Source organism: Vicugna pacos, chromosome 30, assembly GCF_048564905.1.
Source record: "Vicugna pacos chromosome 30, VicPac4, whole genome shotgun sequence".
Lineage (NCBI taxonomy): Eukaryota > Metazoa > Chordata > Mammalia > Artiodactyla > Camelidae > Vicugna > Vicugna pacos.
The window spans coordinates 3,434,697-3,454,401 of NC_133016.1; positions in this window are offsets into that span (position 1 = coordinate 3,434,697).

The window sequence follows — 19,705 nt, forward strand, 5'->3', positions numbered from 1 at the left end:
ACCCACAACATCTGCATCGATCTGTCGGGATGTGGCCTTGTCTTACATGGGCTTCTGTTTGAAGATACTTTGTCCAATATATATTGTTGATGCGATACTCTGACCTCAGGGCCAACAGCTCTGTGACTCAGGCCTGAACAAGCTCCCTCCCACGCACGTGCTTCCTCCCACGGCGCTCTGCGCTGCTGGGCAGCGGTCGGCCTGTGCCTGGAGGCGTTTTCAACATGAAGCCACCAACAAAAAGCCCACAAATGCACAAAATGTGGTGCAAGCAGAGCAGGACAAAGGACGCGAGTCTCCAGTGTAAGAGCTGGAACAGGAAGGCAGGGCATCCCCTGCCCCTCGGCTGGGAGCTCTGCTCGCCTCCACCAAGGACCGTGCGCGCCTCGTGAGTGTCGACTTGGGGGCTATGGGTTGCTCGTAGCGAGCAGGTGAATTTACAGACGGGAACCTGTGACAGTCAGGATTGACCACATTGACTCTGGCCTGGCGACCAGTACAGCTCAGACCAGGAGCTGCTCCACACACTTGGGTTATGGTGTCACCCTACTATTTCTGATGGTGATTTGGTGCAGGGTTAACAGATGGGTCCCTGGACCATGAGGGGCCTCTGTGGACCTGATGAGGGGGCCTGCATGTCCTCTTCCCTTGCAGGGGATGGGGGCATCCTCATTTGTGTGGAGGGTGGCTCCCTCACCATGCGGTGCGAGTTGCATGTGGGTGGCAGAGAGAACTGGCTCGAAGGCACTGAATGGGTCACCAGCCTGGCCCTCGCCTGTTTGCTGTCACGTGCATTGCCTGCCCTCCCGCTGCCGTGCCACAGGAGCACACATGCTGGGTGTGCGTCTCACTTCCTGAGGCTGCTGACCTGGCTGAGCTCAGTTAGTGCGAGGCTCGGGCAAGGGAGGAGAGGAGCAGGGTGTGCTGCCCTCACTCTGCCTCAAGCAGCATCACGGTGGCTCTAACTCTGCTGGCAAGGCCTGTAGTAACTCCACCGCCCTTCCCTCTGTCCCTCCATTCTTCCCTCTACCGGCATGCATGCTCTGGTTGGCCTCCCTGACCCCTGCATGGCCTGAGTTCCATCACCTGCTTAGCAAATCCACCTGCTCTGATTCCCTCAACCTTACACACCCACCCTGGTTTCTGTTCTCCTGATCCCGCACTGGCTGACGCAGTGGGTGTTACAACTTCATTCTACAGTTGAGGAAACAGACCACAGGTCTAATGAAAGATGCAAGAAGGGTCAAGCCCAGGTCTTCAGACTCCAGTACCAGAGACATCCTATAGAACGGATCATCTCAAGTCCAATAAAATTGAAAGCTAGGCAGCAACCATTCAATGCTCACAGTGTCCTGTAATATTAGAACTTCAAATGTATTGGCTTAGACATGTAGCCTGATTTAAAAAAAAAATCAAGTTGGAAGTGCAGAAAGAAAATTGTTTCAGGCGGATTTTTTGATACCCATCCTTCTTTATCAGTAAATACTAGCTTTGAATGCGTATTTCTGAAAAAGTCATAAAGGACAATAGGAAGAGTATGAGCTATGAGATACGGTCACTTCTTGACGCAGAAATTTAGCTTTTGAACATTTTATCTCATCACATTCTCCATTCCTGGGACAAGGTCATTCTTGCCCCCACGCCCACACCGTATTAGCCACCTGTGTGAGGAACTGTCTCAGTTAAGCAGGGCATCTTGTATTTTACCCCTAATTTAATCAAAACTCATCCCAAGTTAGTTATGGTTTTTGAAATGTTTCTTCACTGAATAGGTCTCGCAGCAAGAACCATGATACTCCTTTGAAGTTCATCTTCTATTTCTTTTTGCTCACTGCTTGCTTAAGATACTAGAGACCAATTTAATAACCAAAAAGTATTTGTAAGTTAAATACATTTTTACTATTATATCCCTCTTTATATAAGAGGATAGGGATTTACTAAATTTTAAAGTTTCAGATCAAGATTAAATGCAGAAGAAATGAGGGACTTCCCTTTTCACTGGCGTGTGTGTGTGTGTGTGTGTGTGTGTGTATACACTTTAAATACAGTTGGTAGACATGGCAGAAGGTGTGCATCTTGTTTACTCCTACTGTCCAGAGAGTTGACTTTGTTCTTTGTGCTAGTAATACTTGCAGTCTTCTAAATTGTCAGTGCAATAGCCTCTGTTTGCAAGACTAAGATTATAAAAGCATTTAATGTTTCTCGAAGCCCAGGTTTTGGAAAGTCATTCCATTACTCTCTTGTAACTTCTATTTTACGAAGCAGTATTTCAAAGTTTATCTGCCTTTTCGGCAACCGAGAAGCTTTGAAGGTGGAGTAAATGCCATGTTTTGATAGCCTAGGGGAACAGGTTGAAATTAGGTAAGCTATTAATAAATCTTAGCATAAAAATATATGAATGCAAAAGAGAAAGCAGTGATTATGTTAATTAGTAATTAGCAGGCGCAGGTGTTTAGAGCAGAAGCGGAAAGCGGGCACTTTTATTGATTCGTGGTTTTGCGCTGTGACTTGGAGGGAGGCTTAGGGCTAGTTAGGATGTCTCTACCTGCTAGACATCCATGTATCTTTTGGGAATGGCCATGGAACCTCTCTGTCTAGAAAGTTTTCACCCCATCAGAGACATAACGCAGGACTGTGTGAGTTATGAGGGAGGACTGCTGATGGGATGGAGAAGAATGCATAGAACAACTTCCAGAACTTCCTCTCTAGGGTCAGGCAAGGGAGGGAGCAGGCCCTGCTTCCATCCCCCCCCCCCCCCCCGGCTCGTGGTCCCGGGGGAGTGTTTGGCGGTCTAGCCCCTGGCCACTTGCCAGCCAGGCAGCCTTGCCTTGCTCTATGTTACCCTGGGAGTCCTTGTCCAAATTCATTCCTAGAAGTGATCCTGACCTGAACCAACTCTGGAAGGAAGTCCATGGAGTTCCTAGGGCTCCAGGATGTTGGTGATGGTAGTGCTGGGAGGTGTCTGAGCTGCGCCCTGGGCTGACCCCAGTGTTTCACAGCTACTTTATTCCGACTCTCAGTTCAATGCCTTTCCACATCTTTTGTGGAACTTTAAAGCTGCCCACAGTGGTGCAGGCATATGGCCAGAGGGCCACCAAGAGGCCTCCACTCCAGGTGGGTCTGGCTGGGTGACGGAGCAGGCACTTGGCGCTGGTTGTTGGGGCGGTACTAACCTAGACCTGACTTAAGCATCTGCTCTTGGAGCCATGCTGCCTGAGCCCAGTTGCGGTCTCTGTCCCTCACCAACTGGAGGACCTTAGGTGATTTGTACAAACTCTTTGTGTCTTAGTTTCGTCTTTCAGAGAACAGAGAAAGTAATAAATACTGTCTACTTCTTAGAGTCATCATGAGAATTCACTGACTTAGTTCCTGTAAGTGTTTGGAGCATCTCATGGTGTTCCGTAAGTGTTCAATAAATGTCAGCTTTCATCAGGCTTTTGGTAGTAAGGTGACGTTTCTCTGGGCACAAGTTCTGTGCCAGAATTTTAGCACATTCAGATTGATGAAATCTAAACAATGAACCATAGTTTAGAAAACATTCCTTGAAGGTATACATGCTTTATCTGTCATTTTTGTTGGTATGTGTGTGTATTTTAAATACAGTTCATGCCCTATTTTGGTTTTTTTAAACACCTTTATTGAGATACAGTTCACGTACAAATACATGCTCTATTTTGAGAGTGGAAAATATTCTAAATCTGGAATACTAGCCAAGATCTAAATAACAACATCATGATTGGACATGCATATCTGAAAACAGGGTTTCTCTTACATACATCATTTCCCACGGTTAGAACTTTGGTTATTTTGATATATAATTGCATTTTCGAAAGTGACATGGATTACACAGCAGGCACTAGTTCAAATTAAACATTTTGTAATAATTCTATTATTTCACTTCATGTCTCTCCTAGGAAGATCTTTAATTCTGAGTGCATGCAACACAATAAAATTATATCACCTTACTGATGAACGTTTGCAAGAAACTAAGTAACTTTATTATTAAACGCTCAGCATTTTTGTTACCAAACGTGGGTATTCATCGTCTTTAGCTGCTTTTGCTACCAGCGCTGAGTGGAACGGAGCAGACGTGAATAGGAGTTATTTCATTGTTCACTGTTTACTGAACCAAACTGGTGGGCCTTGTGTATTCCCCGACATTTTAATTTCTGCCATTTGAATGGCATGGTACCCTCTTTTGATTATCCTGGGCTTAGAAATTATATTCCCATGTCACACAAGTGGTATGGTTTTCTGATAGAATGCCATTTCTCACTGTTCCATATCAATTTATTTTTGGTGGACAATACTCAGGATCTTAAAAACATCTGCTCTTTGGGCAAGAAAAACTAAATGTCTCACAATTTGAATCCCACTGACATTACCCTGGTGTAAATGTCTGCATGAACTGCGACTGCCCTCTGCCTCCTGCTCCCATTCCCCTTCCCTGCTGCCCTTTATTTGGTAGAATCTTCTAGAAGGGACTCCCAGGTGCTCTGTCAGAGCCAATGAAAGACAAAAGTTTTACCAATCTCATGGCCCTGAGAAAAAGTGAGTTGCTCGCTCCCAGGCCACTTAAGCAGGGCAGCTTTTAATCTCCAAAGTTCAAAAGTGCTCTTAAAACCTAAAGACCATGACCAATTACTTCCTAATTAAGTTTTGTCTAAAAAGTAACGTATCAGTAAAGGTCAAGGCCTACCTCATTGCACCTCATAGAGAGTTTGTCATACTTGAGTGATCATTTGCATTAAAAAACTTGAAAATACTTTGAATATTATTTAAAACTCTCCTTTCTTTAACTTTGTTTCCAAAAACTTAATTTTTCTCATCCTGCTGTTATTACTGCAGGCCTCTAATTATTCAGAATAATTGAGACGTGATATTTCTGATTAACTATTAACTAATTTAGTTGGGTAACTGAATCTGTCCCAAACTGTCAATCATATTTCAAATGTAATTTGAACTTGTTAAAGATATTATCATTATAAATTTAATATGGTGGAAAACTGAAGGTAAATAATATTTGCCATAATTGGAATTCGAAAATGAAAGTTACTTAGAGTAATACATGTTTAACATCAAAAAGTTGATGGAATATAACCGACGCTGGATGTTTTAGACAGTGGGGGATACCATATCTCCTTGTTACAAAGGGGAAGGTGGGTGTTAATCATCTCAATTATTCTGAAGAAGAAACTGAGGTTCTCAGAGGCTAAGTCTCCCAATGACAGTTTAAGAAGGCTCTCAAGAAGGACTGGGTCTTCTGATCAATGGCTCTTCAGTATGGGGCTAGGCATGCCTTGAACGGCTGTTGAAAGAAAGATGTTTTTGAATAGCTGTTCTCAACATAGAGCACCCTTGATTAAAAAGGTATAAAAACTGAGTTTCGTATGTTCTGACCCCAGGAAGTTGTCTTAAAAAAAATAAATGCCCCAGATCAGCTTGCTTGCTTGTCAGTTGGATGACTGCGTGATGGCTGGCTGTGTGTTGCCAGGTGGGAATGCGCCCCCCCTTCCCCAGCAACTTGCCACTTACTTGTGGGGGGTGGCCCCCTCCGCCTCCCCTGCCACTCCAGTTCCAACCCCGTGGCTCTGGTGGAATCGCTCCCACCAAGGCACAGGTGGTGGGCCTAGGGTGGCTGTCTCCTAGACTTCCCGCTGAGGAGCAGCTGGTCCCCTGAGCTCGGAGGCTGTGGGCTTGGAGGCCAGAGCATCACAGCCTCTTCTGGGCCTCGAAGGAAGCTGGCCACTCTGAGAGCAAACGGAGCCGTAGTACAGAGCACCTTCCTGGCAGAGCAGAGGCCTGGCTCAGGTGTCCTGAGGCCCCGCCACTTCCGTGATCCTCCCCAACACCGGGCAGTTCTAACCTGTATGCCAGGGCTGTTGAGTTTCTTTTATGTTTAAACTTGCTTGAGCTGGTTTCTGACGGTTGAAGTTAAAGGCCAGACTTACGTGAAATTAATTTGTTATGTAGGGCGTCAGTTTATTCCTGAATGGGATCCAGACACGCATGTTGGAGAGGAGGATCTGGGCGCCCTGTGTGCCTGTCCCTGTGGCGTGTCTTCCCCCAGCCCTGGCTCTCAGGCCTGCGATGCGTGAGCTGACGGCTTCCCACAAGTTGTGCATTCGATCCTCAGACCTTATGCATCTTATACCTGAAAGTTTGTCCCCTTTTACCGACCTCTTCCTATTTCCTCCAACCCCCAGCACCTGGCAACCACTTTCCTGCTCTGTTTCTATGGGTCTGATTTTTTTTTTTGATTTTACATATAAGTGATACCATGCAGTGTTAGTCTTTCTCTGTCTGACTTATTTCACTTAGCGTAAGGCCCTCAAAATCCATCTGTGTTGTCACCAACAGGCACATGAAAAGGTGCTCAACATCACTAATCATCAGGGAAATGCAAGTCCAAACCTCAGTGAACTATCACCTCACACCTGTAAGGACGGTGACCGTCAAAGAGAAAAGAGATAACCAGTGTTGGCGAGGGTGTGGGAAAAGGGCGCCCTGGTGCACTGTTGGGGGGAATATAAATTGGCGCAGCCACTATAGAAAACAGTGTGGACTTTCCTCAAAAACTGAAAAATAGAACCGCCATATCATCCAGCCATCCCGCTTCTGGGTATTTACCCCAAAGGAAATGAAAACAAGATATGGGGGAGCTATCGGCGCCCCCATGTTCACTGCCATACTATCCACAATAGTCAAGATATGGAAACAGTCTAAGGGTTTGTCAGTGGGTGAATGGATAGAGAAAGTGTGGCATGTGTTTACATAATGTGTGCACTATATATGTATCTATATATGGGATATTATTTAGATATGAGAAACAGAAATCTTGCCATTTGTGAAAACATGTGTTTTATATTCGACTATTAAACTACATTTTAAGATGAGTTGATTGCTTTCTAAAGATGCAGAAGGAGATGTTAAACTTATTTCTTGGATAGTTTACTTTCAGAAACAATCTCAGAAGGGACTTGATCTTTTTCCTGGCTTGTGAATTCACGCTAATATTCTTCTCAGACTGATATTTGATCAAACCATTTCAATGCTTTTAAGCACAAGATCCCTTTAAGGAATCTAAACCTCCACCTTATTTGGGTGTATTCTTTATTTTTTAATACAATCTCAGTCTAAGGACTCTTTCCCCTCATAATGCATCAGATCCACAAAGCTAAGGTGCCCCATTTAGGAAATCGTTGCCTGAATTTCAGTGCCTGGAGTCATGACTTTTGTTCAGGAGAGAAAATTTCTTTCTGGGAGGCCCTTCACCGTTACAAGTTATTCAGTTGTGCAGTTATAACAGACTACAATTATTCCCTGATACGTTAATTTGTTGACACCAGTACCTTGTGCATTTGGATATGTTTGCAGTTTAAAATAAGTGGGATGCTTTTCTCTCAAAACCCAAGAAACAACGCAAGCAACTCTTGAACGTTTTTGAGATGTTCTTGTTGGAACAGCACAACATATAAGGTGCCACCAGCTTGGGGGCTGGTCTTTTGGGGTTCCTGGACCCCCAAATCTTGGACTCCTGATGCCACAGAAGCCACTTGAAGAGGACTTGGAGATTGTCTGGCCAGTGTCCCTTGTCTTACAGACCTGTCCCTGGAGGTCTGGGAGGGGACTGGCCTCAGGTCCCTCTGCCATCAGAGCAGGACAGTCAGCTCAGTGGCATCTTTATTCTCATCTCCCACCTTCCCGGGCCAACCCGCCAGGACTTGGGCCAATGGGAGCATCCAGTCACCAGTTTGGACCTAAAATCTCTCCTGCAGTGCAAGATGCAGCTGCGTGTAATTTGTGCATTTTCAATCAGATTGATCAGGGCCCAGGGGCTCTTACTTTTGAGTTCTCAGGTGACAGCAAGGCTATTCAAGCCCTTCCTGAGTGTGTTTCTATTCCCAGTCCCTGGGGAGGAGGAAAGAAAAGGGCCGACATCTGACACTCAGTAAGCATTTTCTTACGTAATCACATTTAATCCTCACAACCAGCCTGGGAACTGGGTTTCGTTACTGTACCAGTTTCTCAGGGCTGCTGTGACAAAGTACTCCAGAGAGACTTACTCTCATGGTTCTGGAGGCCAGAAGTGCCAGCGCAGGGTGTCGGCGGGGCCAGGCGCCCTCTGAAGCCTCCAGGTGAGGATGCCTCCCACCTCCTCGCCCTGCTGGTGGCAATCCTTGGTGTTCCTTGGTTTACAGACACATCTCTCCAGTCTCTGCCTCCCTCTCCCCTGGGTTTCTCTGTGTCATAAGGAGACCAGTTATAGGATTTAGGGCCCAGCCTAATCCAGCATGACCTATCTTAATTTACATATTAATTGCATTTGCAAAGACTCTATTTCCAAGACTCTATTATAAGGCCACACGCACATATTTTTTGGGAGACACAGCTAACCCCCAACAATTACCATCATTTTACTGACAAGTAAGCCCACGTTTAGAGCAGCGAAGTCGTTTTTCAGGTTTTAGTTTGTAAGAGGGCAGAGGCAGGATTCAAAGCCCATACTGTCCAGGTAGAGCCAGTGCCCCTCCCAGGTGGGCGGCCCACCCAGTGACTTGCATCAGCCCTCCTGCACCCCTGCAATCTGCCTCCGGGCCTGCAGCGCACGCACCAAAGTTTCTCCACAACAAACTCAGGTGAGATTCCACAGCATTGGTTCTAAGGGAAGGTGCCAACATAGCCTGCATGCGGAAGTGAAACCCAAGCATGAGGACGGTGGGCGGTGAGAGCAGCCTTGCCAGAGCGCCCAGGCTACATGCAGCCGGCCAGGGCCAGAACCCCTGCAGAGGGGGCTCCGTGCTCTCAGGGGGAGGGGATGCGTCCAGAGGCAGAGAACCCGCAGGACCCGGTCACCTGCATGGCTGTTCTGTCACCTAGGCTTCCCGTCCCCACGCGGGCAGCCTGAAGTTCATGGAGCAGCAAGAGAGACTGTGGAAGGGATAATAGATCAGAGGAGAATGTTAAATCCCAGAGCCTTTTATTCTGTGATTACGTTGTTTAGCAAATCAGGTGAGGAGCTCAAAGAAGGGCAAGCCATTTCCTTATTTCACAAACATCTTAGCGAAGATACACAGATGCTCTGACTCTGAGACTCTCCTGGGAAAGGGGGCCCGCAGAAGGGATTTTGTTCCCAACAACAAGAAGGGATATTTTTTGATCAGCTTCCCTTTTCTGAGTGGCAGAAATCGGAGTCATTTACAGACACCGTGTTTCAACTTTTCCTTTCCTATGGATTTTTAAAAAATTGCTTGTGTTTGTATTTTTTCTGATGGATGTTGGCTAAACTGAGCACTTCTTACATTAGGCACTTGAGAAGAAAATCAGGAGACCCATGCATTTGAGTTTTGTGAATGAAGAGAGAAGTGGCCTCTCCTGCCCCACCCCGGACCCCAGGCCCTGGGGAAGATCACACCAGCATCCTCTGCCTCCCCGATGGAGCGTAGAAGGCAGTGGCTGGCGGAGCTCCACCCCAGGACTCCACCGTTATTATGGCTCCCCCACCACCCCCCCGCTCTTGGCCTGCGATCTGCTTCTCTCCATCTCTTCTTCCTGAGGACGGGGCTTATTTCCCTCACGACCGGTCAAGGGACTGAGAGCACCATTGGTACAGAACGTGACTGCTGTGACATAAGATGGTTACACCAAGGCATGGGTTCTTGTCTAGTGATGCTGACTGTCGCGCACCATACACGACTGCTGTGACGTCTGCTTCTCTTTCCAGGGAGGAGATAACAATAATGATTGTTAACCCTTGCTGAGTCATCTGCCTGCTGGATAACTACTCCCTCATTGCGGTCCTCCCAGTAAGATTTTGAGGAAGGAGCTGCAAGTATCCCAGATTTACTGATGAGGAAACAGAGCCAGCAGCCGACTGAGAAGTTTATTCCAAGTCTCTCATGTAACAAGAACCCCAGGCTCTGTGCTTTTAACCACCATGGGGCTCCTGATGCGGGAAACCTCCCAGCATACAAGGGGGCATCTGCCCTCTTCTCTTCACCATCCAAGGCAGAGTAGCTACAAGTGAATATCTCGAGTTTTTGTGGCTGTCTGGGTTGCCTGACGGCTTCCAGAATGGCACGGCAGTCTAGCCTGACATGTCCTACACTCTCTCCTGCTTGTCTTAATTCACAGCATCACATGCGGTGCCACTGGGGCTCCCAAGCCCTTGGTCGGTCGTGACGGAGATAACCCCCGTCCTTGGGAAGAAGCAATGGAGTGATGATGCTCCCCTCCTCCTTGGGCACGAGGATTTTAGGGAGGACAGACATCAGTGGATCCACGGCTCTCTAATCACTGCTGTGTGCATCAGCTTTGCGTCTGGCTTGGGGAAGGGGCAAAAACTTGACCCTTGGAAAGTGAGAGCTCCGGTCTTCTTCCAAGTTCTGTAACCTCTGCCTCCACGACAGACAGGCCGTGCTGCTGAGCGGTGCCCATGTTGACATAAGGCTGTTCCACCACCTCTACGCAGTGGTTCCTGATTTAAATTATTTGGAGGCTATGAGCCTCCTCCTAGGACTTGATTGCACCCAAATGGAGAAGAAGTAGATGAAATTCAAAATTAAAAAGTAATTCCAGGATCAAATCACTCCTCTTTAGAAGAGCAAGGATGCTATTCTCCACCTTCTGAAACTCTCCGTTAGATCTCGCGGGCCTCTGGCTCCGTGCGCAGCTCTCGTCCTCTGGCCACCCTGAGCTCTTCCTTTATCCAGATGCCCTTCAGAGACCAGACGGCCAGCCTCAGCCTTCAGAACTGGTTCACGTAGGAAGCTAAGCTGAGCTGTCTTCTGGAAGATTTCTCTGCGTCAACAGAACAGGCTAATGATGTAAACACAGTGTCCAAGGTGTTTCTAAACATGGAAGCCAAGAATGGAATTTTGTAAGTGCCCTCGAGTCTGTCAGAAGCACAGTTTATGATCGGCGAGCCACTTACAAATTATTCTTAGGTGTTTGTCGCTCACGTCTGCTCTGACCGTGCTGGGAAGCAGAGCCCATTCCAATTATGGGACGCAGTCCACGGTCTTGCACAGGAAGAGCGCCTGCTGGCTACTGCTCTCAGACGGTTCACTGCTTCACGTTGCCTTGGTTCCCAGCCCTTCACCTTCAGGGTTCCCCAAGCCAAACTCCTCTTTGACAACCTGTCCTTGTTACCTGAGTCCAAAAACTTGCTGATATTTTCTCCTGGACCTTGGGCACCACACCCCATCGCCTCCTCCCTGCCTCGCCCAGGGAGCAGCCCCCCTTTTACACAAAGATGAGAACACATGGACTTGCCTTTAAGGATCTTACAGTTGCCCCTCATCCTCTGCATTGTGGCCAGAGAGCTCCCCCTACGACACATGTCACTGGGCCTCACTGGCCCCCTCCGTCCCCCACCCCCTACAAATGTGGGACCTCCAGCTCCCATTGGAGCACTTGTAAGCACGTCTGCAGGTCCCAGAGGGCGCGTGTGGTCTCACAGACCCTGGGGTACCTCACAGGGCCCCAGCTGACATCCCTCCCACGGGGTCTGCTGGCCTCCAGCAGCCCCCCAGAAGCCACCTCCTGCCTCCCCTAGTCACTCCACAATGGCTGGGCCACCTGGGCCACAGGGGCCGCAGCCTGTCCTCCCAGCTTCTGGGCCCCGCGGCTGCGCTGGGTTCAGTGTGTGTGGGGGGCAGAGGCCACTCTTCCTGTCTGTGTCACTGCTGTTATCTGAGCCCTAAAGCTGTGTATTATCTAAGTGAGCCGGACTCTGCTCTCAGTCCCCGGGCTCTGCTCCCCAGGGTCCTGGGGCTTCGGCCGAAATACAAAGGGCCTGCAGGTCACTCACGGAGCTGAACGGGGTCCTCCAAGCCCCCTTCCTTCGGGGGCGCCCTCTGTCACTGCCTCCCCTCTTACTCTGTCCCCCTCTTCTGCTGACTGTCCCGCTTCAGAATACCTCCTGCCACCTCAGTGTCCCTCCTGGAAGCTTAGTGATCGCTGCCCCAGTGAAGTCTGTCCTGGAGCCTGAGCCACAGGGCCTGCTGAGTCCCCCACACCTGCCCGAGCTCTGGTCCCCTGTGTGGCTTGGTCAGCACTTCCTGAGCACGCTGCCTGTTCCCACCCTCCGGGCCTGGCTGCTGTCTCCCGCTGCCTGTGAATCCCCGCTGGTCCGGGGCCAGGGGCAGGGAGCACATGGCTTTCCCGGTGGGTCTCTCCACCCAGATGGCCATGCCCTGGTTTACCGTCCTGGCAGCTCCTGGGGACACAGGGGCTGAACCAAGGTCTCCCGGAGCTCGAAGTCCCTTGACTGTCCTCTGATCTGCGCTGGCTCAGGGCCCGGGACAGAGGGCAGCACCCTGACCTTTGGACTGACAGGCATTTCGTTTGTTTAATGACTCCAGCAGCTCCTTGTTGTGCCATAAGGAAGGCCTACTGCGCCAGCAGGACACGCGGTGACTCCCGCTAGGCTTGCTTTGGATTCCTCTGGCTTCTAAAAGTTGGAGGGGAGAGAGGTTCCCTGTCAGACTCCACGGCATGGCTTTTGGAGAAAATATATTCTGTGTTTACTTTTTCTAAAATGAAAAATATCTTTTAAAGGGTTTCAAAGATTTGGTGGTGCTTGGTAGGTTCCTTTAGATTTCTAATGGGATTTCCTGGTTTTTGTTTGTTCTCTCTGATAAATCCAGTGGTGGCTATATCTCCTTGGGAGAGTGTGGGGTGATTTCGGACTCCCTAACTCTCAAGTAATGAACACTTGAAGCGTATTCAAATTGCCCCACTTACACAGGAGATACATGTTGCTTTACATCCCAGCCATAGGTCACGTTCCTCTGTGAGCGCTGTCTTTAGCTGACCCCACTCCCCGCCCACGGAGTAGTGCTCTGTCCCCCCGGCACTGCCTTCCTGTGCCTGGGTCTGCTCTGACGCTTACCATCCAATATGGCAACGAATTACTGACCCTTCGAATTCGTCTGTTCCTGAAGACAAGGATTGAGTCTTTCTCAACTTTGTGGTCTCCCTGTCTGGCACGGACTTTTACAGGACGCAGGCCACAGTGTTTAAATATTTGTTGACTACACAGGGGCTGTGTACGTAACCTTTTCCTTTAAATTTAATTGGACTTGCTCGGGGATCATGAGATTGAAGTGAATACTATATAAAATGAGTACCAAAGAGCCAAAATCTTCAAAATATTACCTAAAGAAGACATTATCTTAAAAGAATGCTTTTATAGAGTAAATCATTACCAATTTATTAAATTTCATGAATCTGAAATTCATTTCAGTGGGTGTCAGTGGCCCTCTAGTGGCTGCAGAGGGTTAAAGCGTTGGTTCCAGGCTCAGCGAAGGGAACTTCTCTCAAGATGGCTGCTTGAGAGAAAGGAAGAAAGGAGACAGAAGACAGGCGTTTGCAGCAGCAAAGGTGTGAGCCACTCAGACGGTAACTTGGCCTTTTATACAGACTCCTTAATACTCATCCGCTGTTTACAAAAGAAAGAAAGAAATATAGAGCCCAAAGCCTTAGGTGCTCGGGAAACCAAAACTACAGCTCCCTCTTCTGATCAAAGGAGATTCTGAAGATGTTTGGCGCCACTCCTGGAAAGTTAAACCCAGCGCAGGACAGAGAAGGTAAGTCCTGTCTTCTTTACCTGCATAATTCACCTCTGCTCTGGACCAGTGGGAAACACAAAGATAAGACTGACTACTCTGTATGTTTCAGAATATTATGACCAATTTTGGCGCCATTTTCCATCACGTGAAGCAGCTTATAAATCTGGATCTGGGAAAGTTGTTTGCACACCTAGATTCCCATAAGGGCCATCAGCAATGTGTCCTTTTCTATCAGGGCCCAGGGAGGAGGGAGAGGGGAGGGAGGCCCTCGCCTCGGGCACATGCTTTTGGCGGGGAGAGGTGCCAAAAATGCAGTAATTGAGATAATAACATCTTTATGAAATATTTTAAAAATCAAAATGAATGCAAAATATCTATGATGAACAAGATATCAACACATGTAAGGACAGGGTCAGTAGAACTGAGTTTTCTTCCACCTCACTCTACCACGTGGCTGGCGTGACACCGCTTTCTCTTTGCTCTTTTTGTTAGGAAAGCAGAGTCTTCGGGTGATTAAGGGCCTGAATTACCTGGGCTTCAAACCAGGTGCTGCTGCTTCCTAGCTGCCTGACACTGAGCAAAGTTCATCACTTGAGTCCCTACGTAAGACTCATTGCTGGCTGGGTCCGACGGAGGAGAGGGGAGGAGGAGAGATTCGGGGTGTGAAAGGGATGCAGCCCACTGCTGCTGGCTTTGAAGATGGAGGAAGAAAACAGTGACTTTAGTTTTACAACCTCAAGGAATTGAATTTGCCTACAACCCAAATGAGCAAGGAACAGATATTCCTCCAGAGCCTACAGAAAGGATTGTGGCCCTGCTGACCCCCTGATTTCAATCTGGTGAGAGCCACGTCAGACTAATGACCTACAGAATTGTAAGATAGTAGATGTGTGTTGTTTTAAATCATTAGCTTTGCGGGCATTTGTTGTGGCAATCATAGAAAATGAATAGTTTCCAAGTGGCGGGAGCTGGGGCAGAGCTCAGGGCCTGTCACCTGTGGTTCGCCAGGTGCTGGCAGTTAATACTAGGAAATGACACTAGACTGGCGAGTGAGGGATATGGGCGAGCATCAGTGTTGTCCGCCGGAGTTCTCAAAGAACAAGATGGAAACACGAACGCACACAAATGCACACATGCACGTGTGTACACAAAGTGGGGAGGGACGTGACGTAGCAATCCGACCGATTTTTCGTTTTGTAAGCCGACTAGGTATCCTTTCGGAAGTCACCAATAGATCACAATAAGTGGATTTCTGGTCCAAGCCCCAGGACGTGCTGTGAGGGGCGTTTCAGATGCAGGCGGGAAACGGGTCGTCTCGCGGACGCAGGCGTGCCGTTCTGCTTGGTTGGCCCGTGTTTCAGTTAGTCGCTCACGAGGGACGTGTGTAGTGACGCTAAACGTTCCGTATTGGTTTCCTCCTTTCTGCCTTGAGGTGGAGCGTTAGAGCAAGTGTAAGAGGTAAATGAAATGGATGAACGGAGAGCAAAAAGTTATTACAACTGTGAGACAGGTGGCGCCGGACTCTCTGCTTGGAAAGAAACCTGCTTCCCCGTGAGCATCTCCGGCATCTACTTCCTGGACCCAGAGAGGAGCTCCAAGCCATTAACCGCCTCGAGCTGATTATTCACAGCACCTCGGCCTGCTTTTCTTCTGGATCTTTTTCCTCTTTTCAGTCTACCATTTCCCTCAGGAGCCTCAGCCACTCCTGTGGCGTTACTGTTTGTATGTCACTTCCAAATCTTTTTGGAAGAAAGGATTTTCCAAATCTTCATTCAGTCTATATGTTCTTTTCTTTTTCCACAGAATGGAGTTGATTATAGGGTATGAAATGTATTCTTTAAAAATTTTTTTGGTATGTTTTTAAAATTTAATTTTTTATTGAAATGTAGTTGATTTACAATGTTAAGGATTCTCTAAATTTTTTTAAATTGAAATATAGTCAGTTTACAATATTATGTTAGTTTCTGGTGTACAGCATAGTGATTCAGAGATATATACACACACACACCCCAATCTATTCTTTATTCAACATTTCCGCCTAGATATCCCATGGTATTTCAAAACGTAATACAGCCAAAATAGAACTCATTATCCCCCACCCAAAAATCCTGTCAGACTAAGCTCTTAATCTCTAGTTCTCTCTCCCTATCTCTGGTTCTCTGCTTTTCATCATTTGGTGAGGGGCTCGAGTCAGTAGTCTGTCATGGACCAGGAGTTGGGACCTTCAAGTGATGCAACAATACACCTTCATCCTTGTTTCCTGTGAGTGCATGGCCTGTAATTCTGTAAATTTTCACTTTTATGGACCACAACATGAGTTAATCAAGGGTTACTAAAATCAAGACTCTAGAAACTGAAAAGAGATCACCACCAGTGTGTACTGAGCTTTGTTTCAGGATTCTTCTAATAAAACTGGCTCGGCAGCTCTCATATCAGGTGAGCATAAGCTCAAATATTTGGAGTGCTCACACTTTCAGGAAAAACACTTTGTCACTTCACAGTTTTGTTTGGCAGTGACTGTTTCAGCTGCTTCATTTCTTGCCGTAACTATCAAGTACTGCTGTTTCTTCACTCTTACCAGTTTAGTCTGTTGTAAATTATCCCTAACCCTTGCTGCTGTAACCCTGCAATAACAGTAAAGTTTATTTTTCAGCAGTTACATTCTTGTTCTATAATTTTCTAGTAACAGTTCTTTAATGGAAGAATGTGTGGAAAGTCAGACAGGAAAGACTTACATTCTAACTGCTAAAGCAGGTGTGTCCAGAATGTTCCCCCAAGTTTGCTTATGCAAATTGTCTGCCAGATGTCAGGACTTTCCCCAGTTGTCTTCAACCCATCCCCTCCACGCTCTGCCTGTCCTCTCGATACGCCCTCACTGAGCTCCTCACTGCTCTCAGAACCTCTGGGGACTGATGGGCCCCGCAGGATGGGCGTGTCCTTGGAACAGAGCTTTCATTCTAGCCCCCCAGACGTTGTCTCTCCCTGTGCTGTTGCTAATCTGCAGGTCCCTGCCCTGTTGGACTGGCAGGTATTTCTCTGAAAAGCAATCTTCTTGAGAGCAGCCTCCTCTTTCTCTTATCTCCGTTCTTCGTGTGTGTCTCTGCATCTCGTTTGTGACACGCTTTTGTCGGAGTTGTGGGAGGGGGTCACAGGCTGTGCTCCATTTTGTCCCATAGGAACCAGCGTCCAGGTCACACGCACCTGACTGTCTCCCAGTGGTGGGCAGGTGCCACGCTGTCTGCTATCCCTTCAGGTACAGGAGATGGAGCTAGTGGAAGAGCCACAGAAAGATCACTTGAGGACTTACTCCTTTGTATTTTGAAGAACGTTTTTATTTCCTCTTACCTATTGTTTTAATCCTCTAAAAATAATTCTAATTTCAGATTGGCAGTTTCCAACTGTGGGAGGAGGAGATAGAGTGGGGATATTCTTAAAAAGCCCCCCAGAGAGTCTGTCATAAGATACAGAAGAGAAGGCAGCTCTTCCCCCTTCTCTCGAGAATTCCTCGTGTGGCACTTGGGTGGGGGGTGGCTGGGGTGGTCAGCAGAGCCAGAGGACTAGGACTCGGAGGAAGTGTCTGTTGGTGGGTGGGGTCAGGAAGAGAGGCTGGGAATCATGGACGGTCTCGCCAGCTGGAAGGGATCAAAGCTAAACCAACCAGCCCAGCTTTGTTTGAGCAGCTGATGGGAACCCGAACGCGCACACTTGAACTGTTGAGACAAAGGGCCCTTATGCGGTTGGCGAGCAGAACGAAACAGGCCATAGGTACTTAGATGGGTCACACCCCAACAGCAGTCAAGAGAAAGAAGCCAAGGAGCAGAATGGTGGGAACAGCAGAGAGAGTGTGCCTGTATTTACACAGAAGGGAGGAGGAGACGCTTCGGGATGGGTGGCCGAGGGAACAGGGCAGGGGGCACAAGCCTTTCCTGACACCGTGTGTCCTTCTGCGTGTGTGCGTTCATGCTATTTGCTCTGTTCTGTTCCCACCTGGTCCCTGCACCCTATTTGGGGATCCTTGCTTTAGACCCTCATGTATTTTGTATATGTCTACCAGCAGCGGGAGATTCAAAGTCGCTGAAAAACCAAGACATGCTACTCTCTCTTGCTTTTTTCATTTTTATTACGTATGAGTTTGGCCTAGAGCTTCGGATTAGGGCAAATCGGCCAACCTGTGACCCGGAGCTACCATTTCACCAATTCTCTGAATCTCAGTTTCCTCCTCTGTAAAGTGGACCAGCTGATCACACTTACAGGTTCCTGCGGTGACAGAGGGAGATGCCCTGAGTTGCTATGAAAATGCTGGCTGTTAGTCTTTTTGTTGCTCCTCTTCCTATCATGATGATGAGTTATAACACTGAATGGTTACTTAGTAATTACTGCCATGTTAATAATTTTATGATCATAGAAATAGAAACACTGTGTTCCTCTTAGTTTCAGATGATTTATAATTCAGTCTTTGTGGTAATGCATATGTTTGTTTCAGGTGTTAGAGATTTTCGTGTGTGTGTGTGAGAGAGAGAATTTTTGCAAGTGTGCAAGCTGAAATTCTTTCTGGAGTGATTAGAACATCTCTAACAGGAGGAAATCACCAGAGAAGGCACTTTTAAAATATAGATTTGAATGTTAGAGTGACTTAGTGGGGTTGAAGTTACGGTATACCAGGATGGAAAAGACAGCCTTCTACGGAAGGTGAAAGGTGGTACGTGAACATAGTGGCTTGGTTGTAGCTGACTCTTGAGAAAGGATATTGTGGGAAACAGACAGTTATGTAGGGCGGAAGGAGTTAGAGGATTCTAGAAGTACGAGGTAGAGGGTTGAGATTTGTCTTTGAGAGGCAATTTGGAACCACAGCATATTTCTGAGTGGAGTAATGACATATTCAGAAGGACAATAAGCAAGTTGTTTACATTTTAGGAAATACTGGAAAATGCTTAAATAATGTCATAGATTCAATTACAGCCATACTGAAAATTTTCAACTCCTTAGGCTCAGTGAGTAATGAGTGTTTGAATCCTAGAGTATCCATTTAGGATAAATCTCTATTTACAGGAAAGAGTTTGTTTTGTCAGATACAGATACAAAATCAGGAGTGGGTCTAACAGTGGAAAGTGATATATTGCAGAGAATTTATGGAACCCAGCCCTAAATGCTTGACTTGCCAGCGGCTGCACTATGAATCAGGGTTGCAATAACTTAATTTTTACCCAGTGAAAACCTGTTAGGGACTCCTTAGAAGATAAGGTGACAAACTGTAAATTTGCAAAGGAGTTTCTTGAAGAAATAGCTGGACTAACAGGACACTTGGGCTGTTCCTCTGAGTTGTCACCCAAGGGTCTGTCCAAGGACTTAAATTTTCATCCAAGGCCCAACAGAGGGGCAGATAATGTGATTGCTTTAGTTACTTCTGTCTTACTTCAGGGTTTTAAGGGGGGAACAGTGATCTGATTTGCACTTTTTAAAGTACCCCTTTTACTGTTGTGTGGAGAGCAGATGGGAGAGGAGAGAGAGGCTGGGGCCAGCAGGCAGAGAGCGTTGGTGGTGTGGACCAGAGAGGGTGCAGTGGAGATGGAAAGAAGGAAAGATATTTGGGATTATTTGGAAGGGACAGCTGGTAAAATTTGTTGAAAAGTTAGATCGAGGTACAAACCGAGAGGGAGGTAGTGCTGCTTAAACCAAGGTGGAGAAGGCTGGAGGAGGGAATTTTTTGAGTGGTAGCAATTCAGTGTTTTGCTATGAACATGTTAAATTTAGGATGCTGCTAAAGACTCCTCCGTGCTGAAAATAAACAGGATTCATGTATCAACGTTGGTAGGAGCCATGGGACCAGGGCGATCAACGAAGGAGAGGGTGTAGATGGAGAAGAGAAGAGGGCTGTGGACCAAGGTGTGAGATTTCCCACCCTTTAAAGGTCACGGCCACTGTCACTGCTGGGAGGTCAGGCATACCAGAGGGGGGCGGAGTGACTGGATCAGCCACGGAAGGTGTCCGTGACCTTAACAAGAGAAGGCGGGAAGGACTAGGACTAAAGCGGCACGGAGGAGGTCAAGAGGGGAGAAGGGGCTCGGCAATGGTATTATTTCTTAAGCTGGACGGTGGGCACATGAGTGTTTATTATTACAGTTTTGTTTTCC